Source organism: Mytilus edulis, chromosome 13 (genome assembly GCF_963676685.1).
Source record: "Mytilus edulis chromosome 13, xbMytEdul2.2, whole genome shotgun sequence".
In the NCBI taxonomy this organism is placed as follows: domain Eukaryota; kingdom Metazoa; phylum Mollusca; class Bivalvia; order Mytilida; family Mytilidae; genus Mytilus; species Mytilus edulis.
The window spans coordinates 37281086-37296318 of NC_092356.1; the positions used below are offsets into that span (position 1 = coordinate 37281086).

Genomic DNA, 15233 nt, shown 5'->3' on the forward strand with positions numbered 1-15233 from the left:
AGGTAGTTAAGGTTTCATCACGAAAAAAATGCTGAACAGTTATAATTTATGTCATTGCTTACTCGCCAAAATTGCAATATGAAGGTTACAAAAAAAGGTTTAAAAAAGAAATTATTATATAGTATACTTGAAAATACGGTTAATTGTATTTTTGTTCCAAACCTTGACAGCGCCTGAATGATGCCAGCGAAATTAAATATAACAAGTACACACCCGTGATATCGCGGGTCCGTGACTGAATTAAAGTATATAACTATGCCTAAGCCTTATTTTAGTAATTAGTATTGTAATCTGATAAAGTCATGTCGATTATAAGATACAAAGTTTTCTCTGCTTTCAAATCTTTCTGTTTGAACCGTCGACCTGGAACTTATCAATTATTGGTAATATTAGTTATTTGGAAAACAAAAGGTCCTGGCTATCCAGGAATAGAGTATTTTTTAATCAACAGCATTGTCCTATATTAGTTATCTTAGAAAGTCTTGCTGATTGCTGAATAAAACTACAATAGGGAACAATTTGACAATGATTGAATTTAGTAGTGTCAGCCCTTTGATTATGACCCGTGTATATAGCAAAATCCTAAATACACCGTTTGGTGGTGCGCCTGTCAAATGCAGAACGTACAGATAAGGTAATAGCTAAAAGTGAATATACTATTGGTATCGGTATCGGATTCGACCCGGAACTTGTTAATTATTGGCAATATTAATTATGTGGAAAACAAAAGGGTCTGGAGTGGTGTAATTTTTAATCTACACCATTGTCCTATATTAGTTATATATAGAGTTGAATTCTTTGATTTCTCGTTTTTACCCGATGACGGCTGACAAATTAGACCTCGTAATTTTAGTATTATAGATTCTACGAATACTGCCGTTAATAATCCAAAACAAGACACTATCATTATAATCTATATAACCAAATACAGAATATCAAAGAAAATAAGGAAATACGTATTTATGTAATCATGATGACAGGAAATCGTGACAAGTAAATAAAAAGATTGAATTGAGAAATGGAGACGTTTGTTTTGCGTATACATTTATAAGTATGAAGATGAGAAGTTATTTTGATTGCCAAATAGCCGATTTTCCAGATACTATATAACAGTCAAGGGTGTAAATAACCGAATATAGGTCACCGTAAAGTCTTCAACCAAAAGCAAAACTTATAGCGTATATACTATAATACTTTTTTCATACCTTGAACGACAAAATTATTTTATATCTCTTCCTGTGTGACGTTTACATTTTGACGTCAAACGCGCGAGTCAACGTTAATATTACCTTTCAATTGCCAATGGGTGGATTTAACATACATAAATTAAATTCAAAAAATAAGAAAGCAATGAATGAGGTTGCATGTTTAATTTCATATATGCTTCTTTGTTAAATATTTGTTTGTTTTCATTGTGAACTGCCAAAGAATCGCCTGCAGAAAACATTTAAAGCCCTAAAGTTTCAAACGCATAATTGCCAAAACCCATTGTAATGGATGGAACAACGGTAAAATCAGAAGATGAAAACAGAACCAAAAGCGTGCCGAACAGAATTGGTTTACCTTTCTGATGAATTTAATCATTTTTTGCATTTGTTACAGGCAGTCATTACTTTTGACGGTTATACGTTCCTTGGTAAAACGAAAAAAAAACCAAGGTTCCAGTGTATAGCACAACATTTGAACGTTGTACCATGGAGTATAGAAAAGCAATAAATATATACTGACCGACTTTAGAAACGCAACACGTAATCAATTCAACTTTTTACCTGGTTTTTTTTTTTAAAACATTGAAGTAATGAAAGAACTTTCTGTTCATAAGTTTGTTTACAAAAAAAAATATTTCAAAATGGGAATTACAAAGAATAATCTAGTGTTGCGTTTCTAAAGTCGGTCAGTATATATTTATTGCTTTTCTATACTCCATGGTACTTTTTTTTTATTAAAGATTATATATGAATATTGTTGTTTTCGTCTATATAAATATAACTTTAAGGTTTAATATAGAGATATAGGGTTTTTACTATACTAAATATTGGCGAGAGATAATTTCTTTTTAATTTCAAATTTATTATCACATATTTAAAGTGGCATAAATATCTTCGTACTTAAATAATATTTAATAAGTTTAATAGCGATTTGATGCTGTCAAAATTTACTAGGATAGTCTATCTGAGCATGCCATCTACGCATTCGTCTCAACTTGGCCGATTCCGTACCCTCATCTAACCTCGTCGGCAAAAATTTGTAAAGGAGGATGTGGTATGAGTGCCAATGAGACAACTCTCCATCCAAATAACAATTTATAAAAGTAAACCATTATAGGTCAAGGTACAGCCTTCAACACGGAGCCTTGGTTCACACCGAATAACAAGCTGTAAAGGGCCCCAAAATTACAAGTGTAAAACCATTCAGACGGGAAATCAACGGTATAATCTATATCAAAAAACGAGAAACATGTATAAACTACATAAACAAATGACAACTAATGTACATCAGATTACATATATCAATGGTAGTTGTTCATTACGTGCCCTGGACAGATTATTTAATCGACAAGGAGCATTCCTACAGCATATAATAAATCACAACTTCTTCCAGATTTATAATCTGAATTCTTTAAGTGTACCAAATGGTTACTACCTGCACGAAGCAAAACTTATCTAGAGTTATACGATTAAAATTAGAAACTCCTCAGCAGTATATAGACTTTTGTTTGTCATATCTACTTATAGAAAAGAATATTCAGTATGTTAGATACTTTAACATTATTTTAAACTTCTGCTACATACCTTTTATATCGAACATGTTTGAGTGAAAATGACACTCGGTTAATTTCGTGCATCCGAAACGCTTTTCTGGATTTACCTTCGTTAAAAACGCTAAAACCAAAATTTTTGAAAGTCAATGGCGTTTAAGACCAAAGCATATGAAACACTATATGACCAAAAGAGACATGAACATAGCCAAATATATCCAAGGTCAATAACTGTCAAAATAAGTTCTCACGTACACCATCGTATCATGATCGTTATTTTTTTTTTTTGTAAAAGTGCAGCACTGTCAAATCGTTAGATGGCTATTAATTGTAGGACTTGTTCTCTTATGTTTTTTTTCAATATTAGGTACAACAATGTATTGTAATTAAGATAAATTAAATGTAATATAAAGTTGAGACTGAAAACGGGAAATGTGTCAAAGTGACAACAACCCAAACAAACAACAGAAAACCCCATTGCCATGCATTAATCAGTATTCACACAGCAAGAAAATCCCCCGTACGCCGAGACGGGCTTCAGCTGGCCCCTAAAAAAACTAAATGAAAACTAGTCTTAATCATTATACTAACGAAGCGATAATCCAAACAATGGATACAATGGATAATTGAAGTCTGGAGCTGGCATGTCAGTTAACTGCTAGTAGTCTGTTGTTATTTATGTATTATTGTCATTTTGTTTATTTTCTTTGGTTACATCTTCTGACATCAGACTCGGATTTCTCTTGAACTGAATTTTAATGTGCGTATTGTTATGCGTTTACTTTACTACATTGGTTAGAGGTATAGGGGGAGGGTTGAGATCTCACAAACATGTTTAACCCCGCCGCATTTTTGCGCCTGTCCCAAGTCAGGAGCCTCTGGCCTTTGTTAGTCTTGTATTATTTTAATTTTAGTTTCTTGTGTACAATTTGGAAATTAGTATGGCGTTCATTATCACTGGATTAGTATATATTTGTTTAGGGGCCAGCTGAAGGACGCCTCCGGGTGCGGGAATTTCTCGCTACATTGAAGACCTGTTAGTGATCCTCTGCTGTTGTTGTTTTTTATTTGGTCGGGTTGTTGTCTCTTTGACACATTCCCCATTTCCATTCTCAATTTTACTATCTGTTTTATAGAAACGAAAAAGGCAAATTGATTATAGTTCTACTCACTTAGTTTTATTCTTTGCATTTTTCTTACGAAATTCCGAAGTCATTTGAAAAGAAACCTTTTTACATGAATTGTCCATTGTGGTGCGAAGTTTCTTCAAAGAAAGTTGCATAGAAATTCTCTGCGTTAAATCGAAGTTACATGTAAGAAACTAATTATGTAGTTTTTATCCATAATATAGTTTGATAGCTGAATTATTTATTATTCAGTTACACATGGGAGTACTGTAGAATAGATAAGCTTTCATCGCTCATTCTTTCAGTGGTTTGGTATTGGTTTTTATTACCACTTTAAGAAACAAGTTTAATATCAAGCTAATGTAGACGAAAATAACATTTCCGTGCAGCCAAAGCGTTGCTTTTGTTACCTTCAACAGGTACGCTCATATAACCTTAACATTTAAGAGTCGGGCATGTAAAAATACGTAAAAATGTCTGTACTGCATGAAAAAAAGCCTTATCACAAAAGATTCATAATTATGTTCAATGATTCAATAAAAAAAAATATATGTTAAATGGTGGTATTGCATAAGTATGGGCAAAGGATTTACATCGATGGAAATTTCAAGATAAGAAATCCCTACTTCCATCCTTAAACACGGGTGAATAGTAATTATACAAACTAAGACGGGGAATAGTAAATTTAATTAATTTAAAAGTTTTGAAAATTTTGAAAATACCACTTAGACTAAAAATGAATAAAACGAGATGTTTGTGTGTAAGCTGTTTTGTTGCATTGCAAGCTTATTAATGCACATCCGCAATTTCCTTTCAATAATTTATTTGCATTACTCTCTTATGCCTAATATGATTGCTTTAATATTTAAGGTAGTTAAGATTTCATCACGAACAAATGCTGACATTTATAATTTATGTCATTGCTTACTCGCCAAAATTGCAATATAAAGGTTACAAAAAAAGGTTTAAAAAATACATTATTATATATTATACTTGAAATTACGGTTAAATGTATTTTTGTTCCAAATCTTGACAGTGCCTGAATGATGCCAGCGAAATCAAATATAATTCTACGAATACTGCCATTAACTAACAAAAGATTCATAATTATGTTTAATGATTCAATAAAAAAATATATATGTTAAATGGTGGTATTGCATAAGTATGGGCAAAGGATTTACATCGATGGAAATTTCAAGATAAGAAATCCCTACTTCCATCCTTAAACACGGGTGAATAGTAATTATACAAACTAAGACGGGGAATAGTAAATTTAACTAATTTAAAAGTTTTGAAAATTTTGAAAATTTTGAAAAGACCACTTAGACTAGAAATGAATAAAACGAGATGTTTGTGTGTAAGCTGTTTTGTTGCATTGCAAGCTTATTAATGCACATCCGCAATTTCCTTTCAATAATTTATTTGCATTACTCTCTTATGCCTAATATGATTGCTTTAATATTTAAGGTAGTTAAGATTTCATCACGAAAAAATGCTGACATTTATAATTTATGTCATTGCTTACTCGCCAAAATTGCAATATCAAGGTTACAAAAAAAGGTTTAAAAAAGACATTATTATATATTATACTTGAAATTACGGTTAAATGTATTTTTGTTCCAAATCTTGACAGTGCCTGAATGATGCCAGCGAAATCAAATATAATTCTACGAATACTGCCATTAACTAACAAAAGATTCATAATTATGTTCAATGATTCAATAAAAAAAAATATATGTTAAATGGTGGTATTGCATAAGTATGGGCAAAGGATTTACATCGATGGCAATTTCAAGATAAGAAATCCCTACTTCCATCCTTAAACACGGGTGAATAGTAATTATACAAACTAAGACGGGGAATAGTAAATTTAATTAATTTAAAAGTTTTGAAAATTTTGAAAATTTTGAAAAGACCACTTAGACTAGAAATGAATAAAACGAGATGTTTGTGTGTAAGCTGTTTTGTTGCATTGCAAGCTTATTAATGCACACCCGCAATTTCCTTTCAATAATTTATTTGCATTACTCTCTTATGCCTAATATGATTGCTTTAATATTTAAGGTAGTTAAGATTTCATCACGAAAAAATGCTGACATTTATAATTTGTGTCATTGCTTACTCGCCAAAATTGCAATATGAAGGTTACAAAAAAAGGTTTAAAAAAGACATTGTATGTAACAATGTACTAGATTTTAGCGAGAGAAATTTATGTATTACTGAAAAATTATTACACCAGGGTTTTCGATATCACAAACTGGTCAAAACATTTACTAAATTTTATCACCGGTATAAGGAAATAATTCGTAAATATAACTCAACATGCAGACATCTTATACGTTCAGGTATTTCACATCCAACATTTTATGGAAATATTCTTTATAAAGCACAAAAATGTCAGTATTCTCCTCAGAAACTAACAAAACCTTTAAATAGACTTATTAAAAGGGGGTATAGTTACGATACTGTTGTCAGGTCATTAAAGATTGCATATTTTGGCTTTAACATTGATTCACTGATAGGGTCTTTGCATCGGAACTAAACACATTTATTTCTAAAAAAACAGTTGTTGGCATGACACGGGTTATGTTCTTCTCATATATTTTATGATAGTATGATACTAAACCCCTAACGGGAGGGATTGTACCTGATATTCATATGATGAAGACATAATCTTTCAATCAGTTTAATTGAGGTCTGGAGCTGGCATGTCAGTTAACTGCTAGTAGTCTGTTGTTATTTATGTATTATTGTCATTTTATTTATTTTCTTTTGTTACATCTTTTGACATCAGACTCGGACTTCTCTTGAACTGAATTTTAATGTGCGTATTGTTATTGTTTTACTTTTCTACATTGGCTAGAGGTATAGGGGGAGGGTTGAGATCTCATAAACATGTTTAACCCCGCCGCAATTTTGCGCCTGTCCCAAGTCAGGAGCCTCTGGCCTTTGTTAGTCTTGTATGATTTTAAATTTTAGTTTCTTGCGTATAATTCGGAGTTTAGTATGACGTCCATTATCACTGTACTATTATGCATATTTTAGGGGCCAGCTGAAGGACACCTACGGGTGCGGGAATTCTCGCTACATTGAAGACCCATTGGTTGCCTTCGGCTGTTGTTTGCTCTATGGTCGGGTGGTTGTCGCTTTGACATATTCACCATTTCCTTTCTCAATTTTATTATTATATATTATACTTGAAATTACGGTTAAATGTATTTTTGTTCCAAATCTTGACAGTGCCTGAATGATGCCAGCGAAATTAAATATAATTCTATGAATACTGCCGATAATAATCCAACACAAGACACTATCATTATAATATACATAACCAAATACAGAATATCAAAGGAAATACGTATTTATGTAATTATGATGACAGGAAATCGTGACAAGGAAATTAAAAGATTGAATTGAGAAATAGAGACGTTTGTTTTGCATATACATTTATAAGTATGAAGATGAGAAGTTATTTTGATTGCCAATTATAGCCGATTTTCCAGATACTATATATAACAGTCAAGGGTGTAAGTAACCGAATATAGGTCACCGTAAGGTCTTCAACCACAAGCAAAACTTATAGCGTATGTACTATAGTAAGCTATGAAAAGCCTCTGCCTGCTCACCGTTTGTGGGAAAAATTATGTTGATTATTTAGGGAATCACTGGAGCGGGCCCCTTTTATGTTTGTCGGTGGGCTCCCTAATGAAAATACATGTATCCGTTACTGACTGCATCAGTCTGAGAAAACTTTCCATGCTTTTGACTGTTCTGGTTGGCTTTGTTATAATGTTTATTCAACCAAACCTCCATTTTGTTTGGCTTTAAATAATCTGATGAAGTTTATTTCAGAAGCACGTGCTTATGACCGCACGGAAATAAATGCCTACGTTTTTGTGCAGACAGTTGTATGCTGATATTTACCACGTACTATATGCCCATGTACATTTATTTTGACCCCTAGATGATCTCTCATATCGTTGGCTTAGTCTCATTAATTCGACTAATAATACGTACATTTGACGCCAGTGAAGAAGGTGGTGTAGAGTCGTCATGTATCAAAAGAACCAAAGGCGTCTAAACATGTATGTGTGAAACTGTAATTATAGATAATTATAGGTTAATGATTTCAATTAGACTTGCTTTGAAAGCAGACTAGTCATTGGTACTGGAATAATCTTGTTTTGCGTTGTTATTTTATGTTTTGTACGTATATTTTTTGCAGGAATAGATTGTTGCTGCTTGAATTGAATTAGTATTGAACTGTTCATAAATAATACACGATGGTCTTGAAATATAGATTCTGCGTACTGACGTTGTTTACCACCTTAATACTTGTTATTCTGTTTTTTTTTATTTCTCTTTATTACTTTTACTGTTTGGTCTGTGGTTTTTTTTTGTGATATCCATTTGAGGTGGCTCCGTACTTATGCATCCCGTCATTGTGTTGTTAATATTTCCTTTCATTTTTGCTTTGTCCGTGTGAATATGTGTGTTTCTTTATTACATATGAGGTGGATTTGTACTTAAACATCCCGCTATTGTGTTATTGTTCTATTATAAGTCTTGTATTCTGGTCTTTCATATATGTTTCAATGCTTTGTCTATATACCTTTTTGTGTTTCTTTAATACGTGTATAATGACGTAGCTCTGTTTTAAGAAGAAAAATACAATAAGCATATAGACGAGCGGCAAAAAGAAAAGATAAACTTTTAATTTACATTATACAGAGGATATGCATTAAGAACTATAATAGACTATATTTTTTTCATACATTGAACGACAAAATTATTTTATATCTCTTCCTGTGTGACGTTTACATTTTGACGTCAAACGCGCGAGTCAACGTTAATATAACCTTTAAATTGTTAATGGGTGGATTTAACATACATAAATAAAATTCAAAAAAATAAGAAAGCAATGAATGAGGTTGCATGTTTAATTCGATTTATGCTTCTTTGTTAAATATTTTTTTGTTTTCATTGTGATTAAGATATTTGTGGTATTTGTTCATCCTGTCTTTACATTTTTATTATTGTTTATGATATTCTCATATTCCTGCCTTCATTTTTTCTAATGTGCTTTGTCTATATCCCTTTTGGAGTTACTTCGAAACATATAGCGTGGCTCTGTACTTATTCATTTCATAATTGTGCTATTGTAAAACATGTTTGTACGTTTGTCTTTCATTTTTGCTATGCGCTTGGTCTATATGCCTTTTCATGTTTCTTTGATACATATATGACGTGGCTCTGTACTTGTAAATCCCGTCATTGTGTTGTTGTAGTGTACTATGGTAAATTTGTGTATTCTTGTCTTTAATGTTTGCTTATATTCATGGTTTATATGCCATTTTGTGCGTCTTTGTTACATTTTTTTAGTGATTAAGATTATAAGACAATGTTGACTGTTGTACCCCTGTTTTTGCCATTTTTACCTATTATGTCTGTTTGTTTTGTTCACACATCGTTTTCAATATAGTGGAATTTGATGCGGCTGTCATGCAAGTGAGAGGTTTAGCTAGCTATAAAACTAGGTTTAATCCACCATTTTCTATGTAAGAAAATGCCTGTACTAAGTCATAAATATAACAGTTGTTATCCATTTGTTTGATGTGTTTTAGTTTTTGATTATTCCATTTGGTAAGGGACCCTACGTTTTGAATTTTCCTCGGAGTTCAGTATTTTTGTGATTTTACTTTTTTCAATAGAATTTTTCTGTTATCCTCTTTATGTTTAACACAGACGATAAAAAATATTCAGATCCCTTAAAAAAAAAATTCTGGTAAAGCAGATGGCAAAAATAATATTCTGAATCCAGATTTTCCCCATACCTTATAGCACTAAAGTTTGAAGAAGAAAAATAATTGAATTGATAGTCTCAAAAAAACAAATAAAAATATGCGCTCTTTGGGCGAAAATAAAATTCTGATTCAGAAATAAAACCGTAATCACCCTTCCCTGGAGTTTAATGGTTGATCACTTACTAGAAAACTGAGCTAAAAGATGACAACGGCAGAATCAAAATTTATTAGTTTAAGAAGGACCGACCCAATGATGACAAAAAGCGAACGACGACTAAAAGGCAAATATAAGAACCGTCTACGAAATACTACATACAATAACTAAGTCTAAGCAACACGAATCTCACTGGAAAAAAAACTGAGGGTTATATAATTTAATTGTTTATATTAATCTTTTTTTTTTAATAAATTATATGAACTTAATTACTCGCACTTAAGTTTTCGAGATCAAGGTTCAAACGTTTTAAAATACTACATTGTTATAGGTGTTACATTGTGGTACATTAATACATGCATTGTTTATTTCATCTTTCCAACATTCAAAGTAGTTTAATTTCTGTAATAGTTTGTCCTTTCAACATGTATTGTTATACTTTATTTATTAATTCACGTCGTTAAGCGAGTCCACATCGTGACTGTGGTTGTCTTGTGTACACCTAGGAAGAACTGGGTGTTGTTTTAAAAGGTGTTTAAAGTTTGAAAATTCAATTTAGCAAAAACATGTTTTAGCTCTCAAGATAATTTCATATAAAACAAATCATAACACCTACGGTAACGACAATGTATATGCACTAAAACAAACAAATATGTTACCAATTTTTACAAATAGAAAAAAATTTAAAGTATTATGTCACGTGTCATCTTGACGTAAAAATTACTTTTGCGTGTCCTTTTTGACAGAATAATAAAATTCAATATTGTTTTCTATTATTCTCGATATTTTTTTAAAGCAGAGTGTGATGAGTATATATTTCAGTTGACTTGCAAGGATATTTTGTACAAGGACACGCAAAAGTTATTTTTACACCTAGCACATGTGAGTAGGTTTTAATTATATATTTGCTTCAAATGTAAATCGACTCAAGAAGAACATTTTATACGGAATTTTCAATTATTTTAAAGTTTATACTCAGTGACTAAACACGCATATTAAATTTACCAATGAAGATCAAAGCGAGGAATGTCCGAAAAGAAGAGAATAGAGCAGGATAAAATATCATCGAACTTTGACTATGATAATCTCATATTAAACTACTCAAAGGAAGGTTGTTAAAGAAACTGTAATGTTTGATTCGTATCATGGGAGCCATTTTAAATTTCACCCACATTGAATTATGTATTTAGGATTTAACATTTCGATAAGCATTAGAACATTTTTCATAGTAACATCAATCTTTTTTTGTGGATTTTATCAACGCATCTTATACTTATTACCTGCAAAATCCAGATAAATCTTGCTATATAATATATTCCAAAAGAAAGAAAAGTAACCATCTACATCCAAAACTACTTATACGAGGTGCATTCTTGAAATTCCTGCAATACACAACTTATAGGCCTATGTGAATGTAATGTACAGGACAAAAACAACCAAACTTCACACAAAAGCATGTATTTTGTTTATAAATTGACACTTAACAATTTTAAATGTCAACTTCACGAATTCAATTCGACCACTAGCGACTTTTTCTTGGTCTTTACGCTAATATTATTTCGCTTGTAGGGTGGTACATGCATAGCATGAGACACTTATTCTGTTTACCCATCCGGTTTTCCTTCTTTTTGGAGTTCATGCGGTTCACCTCGTTATTGTTTGTAACCTCGTTTGTATCTTCCTGCTCACTTTATGATATTTTAATATCGGTGAACTACTGTTGTTTTTTTTGTGGAAATTTATACGAAAAACGACAATTTCAGTAACAAGGCAAATGAACAAAAATAATATGTATACATGTATGTTAGTGCATTACATTTCAGATTATAGACATGTCTCCCAGTTGTTTGTTTCTGTTAATCCTTAGTGTGGCGTTTGTGATAACTGAAGCCCAGACAACAATGCCAGCTACAAAGCCTGCCATACAGCAAGGTAACTAAGACACATTTACTTGAAAAAAATAACACACACCTTTTTAAGTTTGAGTAATCTTTTTGGTTATATATTTGTTTTCCTTTCTTCCGGAAGGTACTAACATAAGTAATATGACGGATGCAACATGTTGAGCAGGATCTTGTCAACCTATTAGAGCACTTGAGTCACCCCCAGTTTTTGGAGGGATTCGTATTAATCAGTCTTAAGTTTTCTATGTTGGGTTTTGTGTACTGTTTGTCTGGTGGTGTTGTTTTGTGTTTAGCATGACGTTGTCAGTTTTATTTTTCAGATTGAATGCCTTGTTGATACCTTTCATCTCTCCTTTACTAACGTTTAACGTTTAATTAGTTTAAACAATATTTTATTCAAATAAATTGAATTGGATGTAAGCCCTCTCCACAACGTTTAACGTGTTTTATTATTGGAACGTTCTCGCTTCCGATTTATTTTTTGTATGTCCCACCTAGGGGTATTATGGTTTTCGGTCTGTGCGTCTGTTCGTGAACAGATAATGCATCACGCATAATTCAACTCTCAATTATATCCATGTATCTGTAATCTGGATGAAGTTTTCTCCTCCTACCAATTCTAAGTGCACTCTCCAGTTAAAGGACGTGGACAATGTTTGTGTTTTTTTTGTTGTTGTTTTGGTTTAGTCTAATTATATCGTACTACTTAACCAGCAATTACTTCTTCACACATGATACATTTCTAACAATTACATGTTTATTTCCGTTGATAATGGTGCTTTCGTACAGTTTTGTATTCTAAACATTGACGTAAACGTGCACGTGTTATCACCTTCATTTGTATTCCATAAAACGCCCAAAAGCGGAATAACCATTTTTTTCGATTTCAGTCTATAAAATGCGAAATCATTGTTGTAAATTGTCTAATTATTGGTATTTATACTACAGTATGACAAAAACAGCTGTAATTTTATAGATATTTTAAATATGTGCGGTGGGCCAAGGAATATGTTTAAATAATTTATGGAACTTAAGTTATGAAGGAACTTATATTTCCTGACAACAAATGGCTCAACAAGACCAGTAGAAAAAATAGTACACAAAACACAACACAGAATAGTCTGAGCAACACGAACCTCACTTAGAACTTCCGATGAAACTGTAATTTTCCTGTATTAAAAAACCTAAAAATCTTATGGAGACCATTTCTAGAATACATTTAATCGTCGTAAACGGATAATTTATAATGTATTTTACTTGATGTGCTGAGGAGGCGTATAATAACCAACAATCAATATAATGTATTTTAAGTCATTGCTGAATTAAACATATTACAAATGTATATCCGTGTTATCAGTCATTTAATGTACACATAACAACTATTTTTTAGTTTATTTGTATTTGAACAAAGAAAGCTTACTGCTCTCTTGTATCTTTGATGAGCGAAAGTTAATATTAAGACTACTATTACGTCACAGTTCATTTAAGGGTCGTGTTTTAGACGAGTATATCTCTATGAAATATAAGACAACTGTTGAGAATGAAAAAAGTTCACTTAAAAAGCTCAAATAAAGGGTAAATTACAGGATAAATACAATGGATATGTACATTGATTATACCTCAGTTATATTTTTCTATATAAAATAAGTACACCATCTTATCACTATTTTTCAAATAACAAGCGTTGAACTACTTCACCGGTCAATAGTTTCCAACTATTGGACCTCAGTGAAACTATTTGACCGCAAAAGTCATCATATTTCTCGGAATTTAGTCCCGACATTTTTGTCTTTTGTCTCTTTCGGTATAATAAAACACTAACTTACTAAATATTCGTGAAGTAGTAAGTTTATTATATTATTATACTTACACTTCGGGGACAATACACTTACTTTTTCACTATACCTAGTCAATGAGTATAAAAACTATTTTTTTAGGTAACCAGATAGGTAATGTTTACCTTCGAATGTGGCTGATGCAACAAATGATGGCAGAAAAAGAAACTCAAAACAACAATAACTGGTTATGGCTTTTATTAATGGAATGAAGGAGGACAGAATCAATGATTTTTATAATAAAGTATTTTTTTATATTGGTTTTTAATTTTACACGAAGTTGGTATTTTATTTAATTACAAATTACAGCTTCATTGAATATTAAGAATTTATTTTCAACATATTCTGAAAGGTTCGGTGATATCAAATTGTTTTTCTCCTCGGGGAAAGTACCTAACTGGAAGATCGTATATTAAGCCCATAAATTAATGCCAACCTAGAAGTATATGCTGTTGTATTTAGTATGCAAATAAGGAAACGTGGTATAATTGCCAAGAAGGCAACTCTCCAACAGAAACAAAATGACGAGGTTGTTTTGATTTGTTAAGTTTTTTGTCAGTCTTAAATATTTTGTAGTTAAATTTTAGTCGTCAGGAATATTCCAGAAACATACATTTGTATATCATGTACAAGAAAGCTCTATAAAACGTCTTGTACTTGCAATGCACAGATGGATGCAACAGAAAATAAATACCCTTAAGTAAGGTAAACAAGCGGTATGATTGTTCATACTGCTGTTATTGAATATTATTCTCATAATAAGTACATTGCAATATTTCAATACTGTTATATCACGATTTTTATGGTTACAGTCACCTAAGATCAGATCGTGTGACAGTACACTATTCACGTTGGCATTTTATGGTTAAGTTTGTTTAAACAATAAGTAATAAGTGTAAACCATCTCTTCAATAATTACAGTTTTTCATTCGCATTACTTTTTATACCTGTCCCAATCAGAATCTTTGTTTTTACCTTGAGATGTTTCTTTGTGCGCTGTTATATTTTTTGTTGTTTTTTATGATTTTTCAGGGCATTAGTGGGCAAATGGTTTATGTTATCAAAAAGTAAAATAACAAAAATCCAGAACTCCAAATAAAATTATAAACGGATAGTCCTTAATCAAATGTCTAAATCAAAAGCTCAAACACATCAAGCGAATGGATAGCAACCGTAATATTTTTGATTTGGTAGACAGACATTTTCATCTGTAGAAAATGGTGATTCAACCTGGTTTTATATCTAGCTTAACCTCTCACTTGTATGACAGTTGCATACAATTCCAATATATTGACGTGATGTGTGAACAAAACAAACAAACATGATAGGGGAAAGTAAATCAGGGGTACAGCAGTCAACATTGTGTTATAATCTTAATTACTATAAAACAAACATGTATGTCAATAATGAAAAACAAAAAGGCATATAAATTCAAATTCAAATATTTTTTTTCCTGAGGGCCAATAAAGAGCATATAAATCAATACAAATCACAAAGTTCACACAATATCCACACAAACAACACATGTAATCTAAGCATACATACTGATTGTTAATAATTAAACATGATTTAGGCAAAACACATTAGCAATACGAAAGACAAGAATAAAAACATTGCCATAGCGAAGTAACGCAATGACAGGATGTATAAG

General features: G+C 31.7%; 1 long non-coding RNA gene across 1 annotated transcript; it reads left to right on the plus strand.

Moving 5' to 3' along the window:
- The first annotated feature begins 11645 nt into the window (after positions 1 to 11645).
- LOC139501243 (uncharacterized) lies at positions 11646 to 13835 on the plus strand. Its single transcript, XR_011658498.1, has 2 exons — positions 11646 to 11775; positions 13685 to 13835. It is a non-coding gene; the product is annotated as an uncharacterized lncRNA (long non-coding RNA).
- The last annotated feature ends 1398 nt before the right edge of the window (positions 13836 to 15233 follow it).